The sequence below is a fragment of the Cervus canadensis genome, chromosome 13 (assembly GCF_019320065.1).
Source record: "Cervus canadensis isolate Bull #8, Minnesota chromosome 13, ASM1932006v1, whole genome shotgun sequence".
Classification (NCBI taxonomy): domain Eukaryota; kingdom Metazoa; phylum Chordata; class Mammalia; order Artiodactyla; family Cervidae; genus Cervus; species Cervus canadensis.
In genome coordinates this window covers 35,012,218-35,027,884 of record NC_057398.1, presented here as the reverse complement: position 1 = coordinate 35,027,884, position 15,667 = coordinate 35,012,218, and the positions used below count along the sequence as shown (strand labels likewise).

The 15,667-nt window shown below is 44.2% G+C and overlaps 1 protein-coding gene and 1 long non-coding RNA gene across 2 annotated transcripts in view; both read right to left on the bottom strand.

Moving 5' to 3' along the window:
* LOC122451740 (atherin-like) overlaps window positions 1-15,667 on the bottom strand; it is a 147,396-nt gene that overhangs the window by 11,757 nt on the left and 119,972 nt on the right. The gene's annotated exons all lie outside the window — the stretch shown is intronic.
* LOC122452487 lies at window positions 709-4,650 on the bottom strand. The gene is made up of 2 exons (XR_006272714.1): window positions 1,948-4,650; window positions 709-1,221 (listed from the first exon to the last, which is right to left on the bottom strand). It is a non-coding gene; the product is annotated as an uncharacterized LOC122452487 (long non-coding RNA).

Sequence of the window (15,667 nt, the reverse complement as noted above, 5' to 3'; positions counted from 1 at the left end):
AGAAAGCCCATGGGCAGCAATGAAGACCCAGCGCAACCAAAAATAAATACATTTTTAAAAATTATAATAATAAATTAAAAAAATCTGGCTAAATAGAAAAAAAAATTAAAAATTAAAAGACCCTTGTCTCTGGCCAGTTCCTCCATAAGATCTAGAAATATTAGCTGGAGGACTCTGAATCCTGGAGCAGAAATAGAGATACCGGCTGAAAGAGCAGAGGCTTGACCCTCGCTTGTCTGGCTTCCCTGGTGGCTCAGATGGTAAAGAGTCTGCCTGCAATGAAGGAGACCCAAGTTTGATTCCTGGGTCGGGAAGATCCCCTGGAGAAGGAAATGGCAACTCACTCCAGTATTCTTGCCTAGAAAAGCCCATGGACGGAGGAGCCTGGCAGGCTACAGTCCATGGGGTCGAAAAGAGTCGGACATGACTGAGCGACTTTTCTTTTCTCTGGCCTCAGGGGAGGCTGTGTACTGGGGGCTCGCAGTTTGGGCTGCGGCCCCTCCTGTTGAAAGAAGGCCATTTGCTCAGCTTAATCCACTGATTAACATAGGATTCATGTCACCATTCTCATGTCACTTCAAGTGACCTTGGAATACAGAGACTTAGTAATTAACCACTGACCCCAAGTGTTGGAATCCGAAATGAAATGCCTCTGCCTTTGTGGGTGTCCTTTGTCTTAACCGCACCTGCCAAATAAAGGCAACCGACTCTGTATTCACAAAGTTTACTGCCCATTCACACAAGGGGGTAGGGAGCTCTTCAAAGTTGTTGGCACATGAGATTTGGAACAAAAGCCCCCAATAAACTGCACATAGCCTGGGGGTGACATGTCATGAGACAGCCCTTGAGATCTTGGGGTACAGCTTTTGCCAGAAATGATGTCTGGGACTTCACTGGCTGTCCAGTGGTGAAGACTCCATGCTTCCAATGCAGGGGGCACAGATTTGATACCTAGTCAGGGAAGTGAGATCCTGTCTGCTGGACAGAACGGCAAAAAAATTTTTTTTAATTTATAAAAGAAATGATGTCTGTCACCCACAAGTCCACAGCAGAGCAGCTGCATTTGTCAAACCAACAGTGATGCTGGAACTTCCACAGACTAGCTTCAGGCAGGCACTTCCACAGACTGGCTCCCTCCCTTGATATTTTTTTCCTCCATAAGGGATTTCTCCTCCACCTCCTCTTCTTCCTCCTCCACCCCTGGACGTTATGAGGAAACATCTGTAGGATAACAAAAAATAATAGAAGTTTACAAGATAACAAGCTTATAAAGCTTTGCTTACAAGTCCCTGTCATGGTTCCTGCCTCCTCTGAGATGGTGGATGGAAGCTCCGTTCGCTTGTCTCTAGTTGTCTCCTTCCTAGAAGGATGAGGAACCCCTAGGGTGACTGGAGAGGAGGTGGAAGGAAACACTTGGAGGGCACCCTGGGCTCTGCTGAGGGTCCCACACTCCCTGGGGCTAATCTGATCCAAAGGAGAAAGCAACAGCCGGTGCTTGTTCACCTGCCCTCTCTTTCTTCTTAGTTTTTTTAAAAATTAAATTAATTATTTATTTGGCTGGGCTGGGTCTTCGTTCCAGCATGAAGGATCTAGTTCCCTAGCCAGGGATCGAACCCAGGCCCCCTGCATTGGGAACACAGAGTCTTTACCACTGGACCACCAGGAAAGTCCCCTTCTTAGTTTTTTTAAGCACCTGGGTCAGGACCTTGTCAGGGACTGAATTTTATTTTATTTGGCCACATCATGTGGGATTTTAGTTCCCAGACCAGAGATGGAAACAGGGCCCTTGGCAGTGAATGCATGGAGTCTTAATCACTGTACTGCCAGGAAATTACCAGGAGCCTGATTTTTTTTTTTTTTTAAGACATACCTTAAAAAAAAATTATTTATGTATGTATTTATTTTTGGCTGTGCTAGCTCTGCATTGCTGTGTGGGTTTTCTCTTACTGCAGAGAGTGGGGCCTGCTCTTCATTTCAGTGCTCAGGGTTCTCATTGCAGCGGTTTCTCTGGTTGTAGAGCTCAGATTCTGGGCCACGCGGACTCACTAGTCGCGGTGGAAGGGCTTAGTTGCTCCAAGGCATGTGAGATCTTCCCGGACCAGGGATCAAACCTGTGTCCCTTGCATTGGCAGGTGGGTTTGCTGGACCACCAGGGAAGTCCTAGGGGGTTTATAAAGGTAAACACAGTTTATGTAGCACAGACAGGCTGAGGCTAAGTACTATTGTATTGTTTCGTTGCTAAGTTGTGTCCAACTCATTTGCGACCCCATGGACTGTGGCCCTCCTGGCTCCTCTGTCCATGGAATTCTACAGGCAAGAATACTGGAGTGGGTTGCCATTTCCTCCTCTAAGGGATCTTTCCCATCCAGTGATCAAACCCAAGTCTCCTGCATTGGCAGGTGGATTCTTTACCACTGAGTCAACTGGCAAGCCAAAATACTGCTGAAGTAGAAATCCTGGGGAGGGCTGAGATGGTGCTTCAGAGGCTTGATGGATCAGCTGGTGGCAGTGTGGAGTCTGGAGAGAGCATGGATTTAGAGTCCACTTGGTTCAAGACTTTTCATTTGCAAATGGCAGTGAGCAATTCAAATGAGCTCAAACCAAAAGGAACACTTACTGGCGTATGGCTTCAGGCAGGACTGGATCCAGAAGCTGAAAGACTGTCACCAGGACTCAGGAGCTCTCCATCTCTCCACTCTGCTGTCCTCTGTGCTGGCTTTACCCACAGTCAAGTCAGGCTCTCCAGGCTTGGCGGCCCCCACATTTGTTTATGTTCAGCTCAGCTGCCCCAGAGTCCCTCTCCCAGCTGTTGAGCCAAAATCCTAAGCCTGATTCTTAATGGCTTGAATTGGGTCACATGCCCATCCTTAAGCCAATCATTGAGGGTGAAATTACTGCTTGGGCCTGGGTCACATGTTTACCCCAGATTCTGGGACCAGGTTAGCCTCACTCAACAATGTGAACTGGGACCTCCCCAGTGGCCCAGTAGCTAAGACTCTGGGCTCCAAAGGCTGAGGGTCCGAGTTCAATCCCTGGTCAGGAAACTAGATCTCACATGACGCAAATAATAATTTCCACACTGCAACTAAAGATTCTCTGCATGCTGCAACTAAGAGCCAGCACAGCCAAATAGATAAATATTAAAAGAAAAAAAAAAAGCCCACACAATATGAACTAAAATTAAGGGGCATTTCCCAAAGGAAGATGCAACTAGAAAAAGGGTGAATGGATGATAGGCAAAAACTTCACACCCACTCTCTCAGAGCAGCAACTTCTGCCACCACCTGGCTGTGTGACTTTGTCCAGGCCATTTACCTTTTCTGAGCCTCAGCTGGAAACACAACTTGTTTCGGTCTTCATGTCATTTCCTTTATAAAAGCAAGGATGTGACAGAGGTATCCTGGGGCTCCTACTGTATTTGAAACTTCCATTGGACTAGATTATGAGGTGATTTATTAAGAATTCAGTTCCTTTGGCCCTGATAAGCAAAGGATGAGGAAGAGTAATGGAAAACAATGATGCTGGCAAAGCATCGGAGTTTACGTCCCCCTACATTTCCTTAGAAGCATTCAGCAAAGGGAAGGGCGAAGTGGAGCCTGGATGAGCAGGAGGCCCAGATCAGGCCACAGGGGAGCAGGCAGCCCTGTCAAGGTCCTGGCCTGGCTGAATTTGTGTTAGAATCTCAGTTCGCCCTCTGGGGCCTTGGAGCACTCAGGGCTGAGCACAGATGGAGTCTAGCAACCTCCATCTGGCTCTCTGTTCTCCTTGGGAAGGCCCGAGCCAAGGGGTCCTTACCTGTTTGGACCGCATCTGGACAAGGTAGCATGTTGATTTCAGGGTCCCAGGCACAGCTGGTCCCTGAGCACAGTGGTGTGAGGTGGCTACTTTCCCTTGGAGCCCCCAGGGCACTGCTGGAGGCTGGCCTGTATGCAGTTGGCAGCTGACCTATTTACGAGTAACCTTTCTTTACCACCACTCTGCTGGTGACAAGGCTGGATGCATTGTGGTTCAGAAGAAGTGTTTCCCAGTGACTCAAAACCGGTTTGCCTGGAGCTGTGAATAAAGCCCCAGATTCTTCCGGCTACTCCTCCAAACTTCTCTCTTCTCTTCCTGGCTTATAGGAGGGTTTCTTTGCTGTTATGCTTATCACAGTTTCCTACAGAGTTATTTTTTAAAATTTTTATTGGTGTACAGTTGACCTACAATGCTTTGTTACTTTCAGGTGTACAACAAAGTGAATCTGCTATACATCTACATATATCTACTCTTTTTAAAATTCTTTTCCCATATAGGTCATTACAGAGTATTGAGTAGAGTTCCCTGTGCCATACAGTAGGTCCTTATTAATTATCTATTTTATATATTATAGTGTATATATGTCAATCCCAGTCAATCCCAATCTTCCAATCTATCCATCCCCTCTCCCATAGAGTTTTTACTCTCAGAGTGTATCAGAGTGACCTTTCCTGCATAGTCAATAGCCATCACATGCATGCATGCTGCGTGCTACATTGCTCAGTCATGCATGACTCTTGTGACCCCACGGACTGTTGCTAGCCAGGCTCTTCTCTCCATGGGATTTCCCAGGCAAAAATACCAGAGTGGGTTGTCATTTCCTACTCCAGGGGATCTTCCCAACCCAGGGATGAAACCTGTGTCTCTTCTGTCTCCTACACTGGCAGGCAGGTTCTTTACCACTCGTGTCACCTGGGAAGCCCCTAAGCCATCACACTATGACTAAAAATAGAACAGAAAATACATGGAAACATGAACCATTGTTCAAGAAGGAAAAACTGACCACCCTTTTGGTTCTAGTCACTAGGGGGGTCTTTGCTCTGCTGAGCTCACTGTGTCTGCTGCCAGAGTATGACTCCCAGAGGACTCAGCCCCTGGCCCTCTAACTGTTGGTCTTTGGGACCCACTTCATGACTTTCCATCTGTTGCCTCCCACCAACTCTCTGTCACCTCAGTCCTCAGTCCACAGCTGGGGGTGGGGGTGCAAGGCAGTAGCACCATCCCTGAAACAATGTGTGCAAGTCAGATGGTGACCACAGACATGAAATTCAAAGAAACCGCTTCTTGGAAGGAGAGCTATGACAAAACTAGGCAGTGTATTGAGAAGCAAAGACATCACTTTGCTGACAAAGGTCCGCATAGTCAAGGATATAGTTTTTCCAGTAGTCATGTGCAGATGTGAGAGTTGGACCATAAAAAAGGGTAAGCCCTGAAGAACTGATGTTTTTAAACTGTCATGTTGAGAGTCCCTTGGACTGCAAGGAGATCAGACCAGTCAATCACAAAGGAAATCAGTCCTGAATATTCGTTGGAAGTACTGATGTTGAAGCTGAAGCTCCAATACTTTGGCCACCTGATGGGAAGAGCCAACTCATTTGAAAAGACCCTGATGCTGGGAAAGATTGAAGGCAAAAGGAGAAGGGGGAGGCAGAAGATGAGACAGTTAAACTGCATCACTGACTCAATGGACTTGAGTTTAAGCAAACTCCAGGATTTAGTGGAGGACAGGGAAGCCTGGTGTGTTGTAGTGCCTGGAGTAGCAAAGAGTTGGACACAACTCAGCGACTGAACAACAGCATGACTTCCCTTTGTTCAGATATTGACAGGTCACAAAGCTCATTCACTACACTGCCTGTTCTACTTAGCCCACTGGTTCCTACCATTTTTGCTTCTTTTTCCTGGAGGATTGGCTGAAGGAATTGAATGACAAAGGAGTTGGGTTAGTTACAAATGGGTTAAGGTTTGTGATCTCTGTAGTTCCGCCTTTGGGTGAACTGGTCCACTAGTTAAGGAAGCAAGATAGATCTTGAAAGTCTTGAACTATTTATATCTTCGCTTTTCTTTTTCCGGCTTCCTTTGCAACTCCTCCCTTAAGAGAAGGCATCTGAGTTGCTGGCGGCACAGTAGGAGAGCAAAGGCAGAGAAACAATCAATAGCCCCTTGGTCCGGACTCAGCCAGGGAAAAGCTAGGGAAGCAGCAGAGTCACACTGAGAGACTCAGGAAAGAGGATGGAGAGAGAAGGCTCCCCCTAGGTATGCCCAGACCATGGGAGAGTCCACCAGCGGTGGGGCGGCAGGGAAGGATGGGGGTGACCTGAGCAGAGGCGGTGGAGCAGAGGTGCAGAGCAGGTCAGTCCCCGGGAGACCCTCCCTGCAAGTATTGCCCCTCCCCCACTCCCCCTCAGTTGACAGTGTGAAGCATCTGGTATTGGCGGGGGCGGGGGGGGGGGTGCCAGTAATTTCCTGGGGCTGCCATAACAGATGACCACCAACTGGATATCTTCAAACAAAACAGATTGTCTCACAGTTCTAGAGGCCAGGAGTCAGAGGTCAAGGTGTCAGCAGGGCTGTGGTCTCTACCTCAGGCTCTGGGGAGGATGCTTCCCGACCTCTTCTACATGCTAGCATCCTTGGTGGTCCTAGGCTTGCAGCTGCATCACCCAAACCAACCTCTGCCTCCATCATCACAAGGCCTTCTCTTTCGCAGACATCTCTAAATCTCTCCTTAGAAGAACACCAGTCATTGGATTTAAGGCCCACCCTATTCCAGTATGACTTCATTTTAACTTTCATTTTTTTAATGTGTTTTTATTTTATTTTTTGGCCTCATCGAGAGGCATGTGGGAATCAAAATTCCCTAACCAGGGACGGAAACTGCACCCCCTGCCTTGGAAGCATGAAGTCTCAAATATTTTTATTTATTTGGCTGTACTGGGTATTAGTTTTGGCGTGCAGGCTCTTAGTTGTGTGGGACCTAGTTCCCTGACCAGGGATCAAACTTGGGCCCCCTGCACTGGGAGCATGGAGTCTTAACCACCAGACCACCCGACCTCATTTAGCAAAAGAAAATTTAAGACTTTCAAAAAATTGAAATATTTTTGTTGTACAATATTATATAAGTTACAAGTGTACAATGTAGTGGTTTGCAATGTTTAAAGTTTATATTCCACTTGCAGTTATTATAAAATATAGGCTATATTCCCTGTGTTGTATAATATATCCTTATAGCTTATGTTTTACATAATAGTTTGTATCTCTTAAGCCCCTGGGGCTCCCCAAGTGGCACAGTGGTAAAGAATCTGCCTGCTAGGAGATGCAAGAGGTGTTGGTTTGATCCCTGGCTTGGGAAGAGTCCCTGGAGAAGGAAATGGTAACCCACTACAGAATTCGTGACTGGAAAATTCCATGGACAGAGGAACCTGGTGGGCTACAGTCCATAGAGTCTCAAAGAGTCAGACATGACTGAGCAACTGAGCACATACCATGTCAAACCCCTACCCCTCATTGCCCCTCCCCCTTCCTTCTCCCCACTGGTAACCACTAGTTTGTTCTCTATGTCTGTGAGTATGCTTCTTTTTTTGCTATATTCACTAACTTGTTTTTTTTTTTTTTAATTCCACATATAAGTGATGCTATACCATAGTATGACCTCCTCTTAACTTGACTGTATCTGCAAAGAACCTATTTGCAAATGAGGTCACATTCACAGGTTCTGGGGGCTGGGACTAGGTCATGCATTTTGGGGGAGGGGGACACAATTTAATCTACACCAGGGCCCTTCGGGGCCCTGCTGAAGCTAAAACTCCAATACTTTGGCCACCTGATGAGAAGAACTGACTCACTGGAAAATACCCTGATGCTGGGAAAGATTGAAGGCAGGAGGAGAAGGGGATGACAGAGGATGAGATGATTGGATGGCATCACCGACTCAATGGACGTGAGTTAAAGCAAGCTCTGGGAGTTGGTGATAGACAGGGAAGCCTGGCGGGCTGCAGTCCATGGGGTTGCAAAGACTTGGACACTGGACACAACTGAGTGACTGAACTGAACTGAAGGTCCTTCAGGGAGAAGATGACAGATGCCAGTGTCCTGGGGCACCCAGTCTAGCAGGCTAGGCTTGTGTGAATAACATCGTGGAGGCCAGTGTGGCTGGAGCAAAATGGGCCAGGATGAGAGAAGCCAGGAATGAAATTGGAGATAAAACACATGTAGATCAAGGAGCACTTTGCAGGCCCCTGGTTAATCCTCTGGATTTTCTCTGACCTATTTGGAGGCCAGTGGGGGAGTTTATTGCAAGGACTGATGCTGAAGCTGAAACCCCAATACTTTGGCCACCTGATGAGGAGAGCTGACTCATTAGAAAACACCCTGATGCTGGGAAGGATTGAAGGCAAAAGGAGAAGAGGGTGACAGAGGATGAGATGGCTGGATGGTATCGCCGACTCAATGGACTTGAGTTTGAGCAAACTCCGGGAGATGGTGAAGGACAGGGAAGCCTGGTGTTCTGCAGTCCATGGGGTCACAAAGAGTCAGTCATGACTAAGCGATTGAACAATAAGGCAAAATCTTGCTAAGTTTTAAAACCATCCATCTTTTGGTTCTAAAGAGCATAGACTGTCAGAGGTGAGGAGACCAAGTATGAGGAAACTAAACCAAGATCCAGGTGAGAAGTGGCAGCTTCTGGACAAGGGCAGAAGCCCTGGAGGTTGTTAGACATGCTCGGAGCCTGTTTCTATAGTCAAGGTAGGATTCGCCCACAGAGTCCACGTGGGGTATGTAAGGAAGGGAATCAAGGACGATTCCAGGGGCTTCCCTGGTGTTCTAGTGGTTAAGACGCTGTACTTCCCCTGCAGAGGGTGCAGGTTTGATCTCTGGTTGGGGAACTAATATCCCACATGCCTCAATACACAGCTGAGGGAGAAAAAAAGAAAAGGATGATTCCAAGAGATACTATATTGTTTTGGGAGACATCTCCTATGTTCTCTTTGCTGCAAGTAATAATAAATCCTTCTTTCTCCTGATTAAGAAAAAAAAAAAAGGATGAGTTCATGATTCTTGCCTTGAACAATTGGAAGGATGGAGTAGCTATCAAGTGAGATGAGGAAATGCAAGAACGGAACAGGCTTGAAGAACTGACAGCTTAGCTTGATCTTGACCCTTGTAAGTGTAAGATGCCCCTTTGACTTCCACGTAGGCATATATGAGTCTCCAGTTCTGGGGAAAGGTCTGGGCTGGATATATACATTTGGCAATGGTTAGTGTATAGTTTCATTTGTTTCTTTTTCAGCCATGCCTTGAAGGATCTTATGGCATCCCCTGACCATATATCAAACCCTTGCCCCCTGTAGTGGAAGCCTGGACCCCTAACCACTGTACCACCAGGGAAATTCTTGTATATTTTCATTTACAGTTGTAAGTGCAGATGTAGCACCCAAGTTGTGAGTGTATAGAGACAAGAGAAGAAAGCTGAGGTCTGGACCTTGGGCAATCCAATGTTTGGAGATGGGGAGACTGAAAAGGAAAGCAGTTCCCAGATTTCCCCCCAGTTTAAATATTTGTATTTGTTATATTTAACTCTTTAGATAATTTAAATTGTATTTTGTGTGGGGTGAGAAATAAGATTCCACACTGATTTCCACCTCCCTGCCCCCTAGAAAGTCACAGTAAATAACTTATCTGGAAGGACTCTTCCAGGTCTAATCCCCCAGCTTAATAATTATGGATGGACCATTCTGCCATGCATCTATGTCTTCACTGGCAAAATTGCAGTACTGGACCAAAGTAATTCAAGATGACCCATTCAAATCTGTTCTCAGAAATGCAGTGTGGCTTATTTACCAACCTCAAAGGAGTGCCATGCAGTTAGTGAAATGTCAAGCATCAGCAGGCTTCCAAGGTACCTGCTAGATCCTAAGTGATGCTCCGCTCCCAGGAAAAAGGCTGGTATGGAAAGGGAACAAATATCTGTGCAATAGACCAATTGTTACTGATGGCTCAGACATTCTTATCTTTTATGAATAAGTGAAAAAGTTCTGATTTTGAGTTAAGATGTGAATAAAAAATGCTCTTTATCTTAACTCTTAAGAGTTAAGATGCTCTTTTTAATGAGCCTCAAAAGTCGACTTGTGTTCCTCCATAAGGGACAGGTTGACAAAGGGGTATATCAGCCAGAATCTCAATGATCTGGCTAATGTATCCCTTGTGCATTTCCTCATTGCAAGGAACCATCCTATAGATGTTAACTGCACCCCTTATTCTTTGGGATGATTTATTGCATTTATATAATTCCTTTAGAATTTTTGTGCTTTTGATTGATTTCATTAGAAACACAAAATATTTTATTACAGAAAATACCTTCTAAGATTTTTTACATTTCTTCAGCTTTCCTTTTTTTTAATATGAAGGCTTTTATGAATGTACATTAATGACAAGGAGATACAACTTGGATTATTGATTTCTGAGGTTTATATTGAAGGTAACATGATTTTAAAAATCAGTTTGCCCCATTAGAATGGATATAGCATTTATCTGACAAGGTGATAATTATTTGAAACAAGGAAATGCTGAAGGGGATCTGGTTAAGAGTCAGACATGACTTAAGCAACCTAGCACACATCTGGTCAAACCAGTGAAGCATTTGTAATCTAAAGATTCCATATCCTGAATCAGATCCTTGTCGACAAATACAACACAAAGATACCTGTGAAATTATTTATAAATTACCCAAGTTAAGAATAAGCCAAATGATCCTATAATGACTATAACCTTTCAGATAAGCACTATTAAATAATGAACTGTAAAACAGAGAGAACCATAATATATAGATGGGTAATGATTATAATGAACATTCTTAACAGTCTTGGCATCCATCAGAAAACCTATAACTTCTATGAATAGTGAAGAGACTGTTTTGGACTCAAACCAAAATACTTTAATTAAATGGTAATATTTTACCAGATGAAAACCAAGAATGAACTACTTTTTATTGCTGAGAAGTATAAACAGAATTCATAAGAAGGGATTTTGAGGAATATGCAATTAAATCGCACTCAGGGGGAAAGAGCTTCATTGCTGGAAGCAGTTTCTGCATTTGTGAATTTGAAGGTGAACCAATACACTTCTTGGAAGAGACATTTCCTTTTCCAGAAACAGCCAGGACCTCTTTTTGTCGTGCCACCAAATATACAAAAATAAGAGATGAGTTATTTCAAACATTTGTTCAATTGAAGTTTTAAAAAAAAATGTTTTCATGCTGCATAGTTTGGCATTTAGCTGAGAAGTCAATCTGCTAATTTTCACTGCTCAGAATCCTCTAAAAATAACATGATTTGGGGAGGTGTAGCTGATTAATGAACATGAACTTGCAAGGACAAACAACTGATACTTGATTCTCATGAAATTAAATGTCAGATAGTTGGAGGGAAAACAATAGCATTTATAAATTTCATATCTTCTTCTAAAAAAATTCATTTATTTATTTACTGGGCTGTGCTGGGTCTTAGTTGTGGCATGTGGGATCTAGACCCCTGATTAGGGATTGAACCTGAGCCCCTGGCATTGGGAGCATGGAGTCAGCCATGGGACCACCAGGCAAGTCCCTGTAAATTTCATATATTCTATGAATATAAATATATATATATTTACTGCTTATTTCCAATCATAAATATCTTAGTTACCTATAACTGAATTTAGTCCATGAAGGTTCACCTATTTGTGTTTAAATATTAAAATATTTAGAATTGTATATGTCATTGTTTCAGGGTTTATGTTTATATGAACATTTGGTGATTCTGGGGAAGAGACAGCAAAAGGGGCAGGGTCTCTGCCTCTTGGTGCCCCCTCCCTCGCCTCCAGCCCTAAATCATTCTGTAACTTGATGGCTACTGCAGGCAGAGGTCATTCTTCACACGACTTTTTAATGAATTGGCTGTTTCATGCACAGTTGTTTTCATGTCATGAGACAGTGGAGTCAAAGGTTCAAGGCTGAGGGAGGTCCCATTCACTCATCAGCGAGAGTCATGCAGAAAGCCTTGTCCTTGGCAGGAAAAAGAGAAGCAGCTTGATTTCAAAGTTCTCACTCAGCAGAGAGAGTAAGCCTCTAAGTCAGCACCCTTTGGATGACCTTTTCCTCATGCAGTAGTGTATCACCCTTTTCTGAGTCTTGGACCCCCTTTGAAAACCCAAGGAGCATTATGGAGCCACCTAATATGAACAGCCAACTCACTAGAAAAGATGCTGATGCTGGGAAAGTTTGAGAGCAGTAGGAAATGGGGGCGACAAAGGATGAGATGGTTGGATGGCGTCATCAACTCAGTATGTTTGAGTTTGAGCAGACTCCAGAAGATAGTGAAGGACAGGGAAGCCTGGTATGCTGCACTCCATGGGGTCTCAAAGAGTTGGACTCCACTTAGTGACTGAACAACAACTACAAGAAAGTGCATATGTCAGGCACACACACACATACACACACACATGCATGCATGCACACACACATGTGCATTCACATTTTCTTCATACAATATCGGGGGCTCTGTGACATCAGAATCAGATGTTTCCAGTCTTCCCTGGTGTTTCAGTGGTTCAGAATCGCCTTGCAATGCAAGGGATACCATTTTGATCCCTGGTTGGGGAAGATTCCACATGCCAAAGAGCAACTAAGCCCATATGCCACACCTGCAACAAAGCCCACATGCCACAACTACTGAAGCCCATGTGCCTAGAGCCTGTGTTCCACAAGAGAAGCCACTGCAATGAGAAGCCCGTGCACAGCAACAAATTGTAGCCTCTGCTCACCCCAACTAGAGAAAGACTGCATGCAGCAAGAAAGACCCACCACAGCCAAAAATCAGTAAATAAATATTTTTTAAAAACCACAAGAATCAGATGTTTCCTAGATATTGAAGAAAAGCATTTGTTCCTGGCTTAAAATGTGAACCATACTCTTTAAATCACTTTTTAAAATAAATGAGTGTGGGACTTTCCTGGTATTCCTGTGGCTAAGACTCCAGGCTTCCAAGGCAGGAGGCCCTGGTTCGATCACTGGTCAGGGACCTAGATCCCATCTGTTGCAATTAAGACAGAGTGCAGACAAATTAAATAAATAAAATATTTAAAATATATGAGTGCTGTGCACAAGCCCACTTAAAGGACTTGTGCTTGACTCACAGATATGAAGAACAGACTTGTGGTTGTGGATGAGTTTGGGCTTAGCAGATGCAATCTATTATATACAGAATTGGATAAACAACAAGGTCCTACTGTATAGCACAGGGAACTATATTCAATATTCTGTGATTAAACCATAATGAAAAGAACATGAAAAAGAATACATATGTGTAACTGAATCACTTTGCTGTACTGCAGAAATTAACACAACATTGTAAATCAACTATACCCCTATAAAATTAAAAAGAGAAAGGACCTGTGCTTAACGATGTTACAAAGTCTAGACCAGCATCTAGTCTGGATTAATAGGTGGTTTTACACCATTACTTGTCTTTTGCCCTTCTGTAAATAACATTTTTTCTGTGGCTCTGTGATTCTAGGAACGCTCACCAGGGAGTGGGGAAGCTGATGAGAGAGGCCGGTTCCCCATTACTGAGCCTCAGTTTCCTCATCGAGATCAAAGACAAAATTTGGATTAGTCAGCAGTTCTTACAGTGAGGTCTGGGGACCCTTATTGGGGTCTGTGGGGCTAAAACTATTTTTGCAACAAATTAGGATATGATTTGCCTTTTTCCAGTCCCATCCAATGGGGAGTATGCAGTAGAGTTTTCCCAGAGGCTATGTGACCTGTGGTGATGCTCTTGTTCTGACAGCCAAAGAAATGTGCATTTGTAGATTCTTTGAATTCAAATTTTCTTTTAATATTTTGACTATCTAACTGGCTGTGATCTTCCATCTTCATTGCGATGTGAGGGATCTAGTATTCTGACCAGGGATTGACCCCGGGCCCCCCATATTGGAAGTATGGCATCTTTGCCACTGGACCACCAGGAAAGTCCCATATTTGTGTATTCTTATGTTTGGTCAGGAAGCAACAGTTAGAACTGGACATGGAACAACAGACTGGTTCCAAATAGGAAAAGGAGTACATCAAGGCTGTATATTGTCACCCTGCTTATTATTTTTTTTTTTGTTTCCACCCTGCTTATTTAGCTTCTATGCAGAATACATCATGAGAAATGCTGGGCTGGATGAAGCACAAGCTGGAATCAAGATTGCCAGGAGAAATATCAATAACCTCAGATATGCAGATGACACCACCCTTATGGCAGAAAGTGAAGAGGAACTAAAAAGCCTCTTCATGAAAGTGAAAGAGGAGAGTGAAAAAGTTGGCTTAAAGCTCAACATTCAGAAAACTAAGATCATGGCATCTGGTCCCATCACTTTATGGAAGATAGACGGGGAAACAATGGAAACAGTGTCAGACTTTATTTTTTTGGGCTCCAAAATCACTGCAGATGGTGATTGCAGCCATGAAATTAAAAGACGCTTACTCCTTGGAAGGAAAGTTATGACCAATCTAGATAGCATATTAAAAAGCAGAGACATTACTTTGCCAACAAAGGTCTGTCTGGTCAAGGCTATGGTTTTTCCAGTGGTCATGTATGGATGTGAGAGTTGGACCGTGAAGAAAGCTGAGTGCTGAAAAATTGATGCTTTTGAACTGTGTTGTTGGAGAAGGCTCTTGAGAGTCCCTTGGCCTGCAAGGATATCCAACCAGTCCATGCTAAAGGAGATCAGTCCTGGGTGTTCATTGGAAGGATTGATGCTGAAGCTGAAACTCCAGTACTTTGGCCACCTCATGCGAAGAGTTGGCTCATTGGAAAAGACCCTGGTGCTGGGAGGGATTGGGGGCAAGAGGAGAAGGGGACGACAGAGGATGAAATGGCTGGATGGCATCAATGACTCGATGGACATGTGTTTGAGTAGACTCCAGGAGTTGGTGATGGACAGGGAGGCCTGGTGTGCTGTGATTCATGGTCCCAGAGAGTCAGACACGACTGAGCGACTGAACTGAACTGAACAGATGTTTCAAAGACACTGGATACAATTCATATTGGAGAGAAAAAAACCTACCTAAACAAAAGCTCTTAGCATCACTCTAGTAGTTTCCTGGGACTGTTGCAACAAAGGACCACAAACTGGGTGGCTTAAAATAACAGATATTTATTATGTTGCAACTCTGGAGCCTAAAAGTCCAGTATGAAGGTGTTGGCCAGGTTGGTTCCCTTTGAGAGCTGTGATAGAGACTGTTCCATGCTTCCCTCTAGCTCTGGTGACTGCCAACAATCCCTGTGATCCTTGGCTTGTAAACACTGCATGAGCCCTCTACCTCCATCTCCCTGACATTCTCCCTGAGTATCTGTGCTTTCACATGGCCATCTTCTTATGAGGACATGGGTCATATTGTACTATGTACACACCCTACTCCAGTATGTTGTTCAGTCACTAAGTTGTGTCTGACTCTTTGTGACTCCACGGACTGTAGCACTCCAGGCTTCCCTGTCCTTCACTATCTCCCAGAGTTTGTTCAAATTCATGTCTGTTGAATTGGTGATGCTATCTAACCATATTATCCTCTGTCATTCCCTTCTCCTCCTGCCCTCAATTCTTCCTAGCATCAGGGATTTTTCCAATGAGTAGGCTCTTCACATCAGGTATACAGAGCTTCAGCTTCAGCATCAGTCCTTCCAATGAATATTCAGGGTTGATTTCCTTTAGGATTGATCAGTTTGATCTCCTTGCTGTCCAAGGGATTTTCGAGAGTCTTCTTCAGTATGACAATTAGAAGGCATCAATTCTTTGGCACCCAGACTTCTTTATGGTCCAACTCTCACATCTGTACATGACTACTAGAAAAACCATA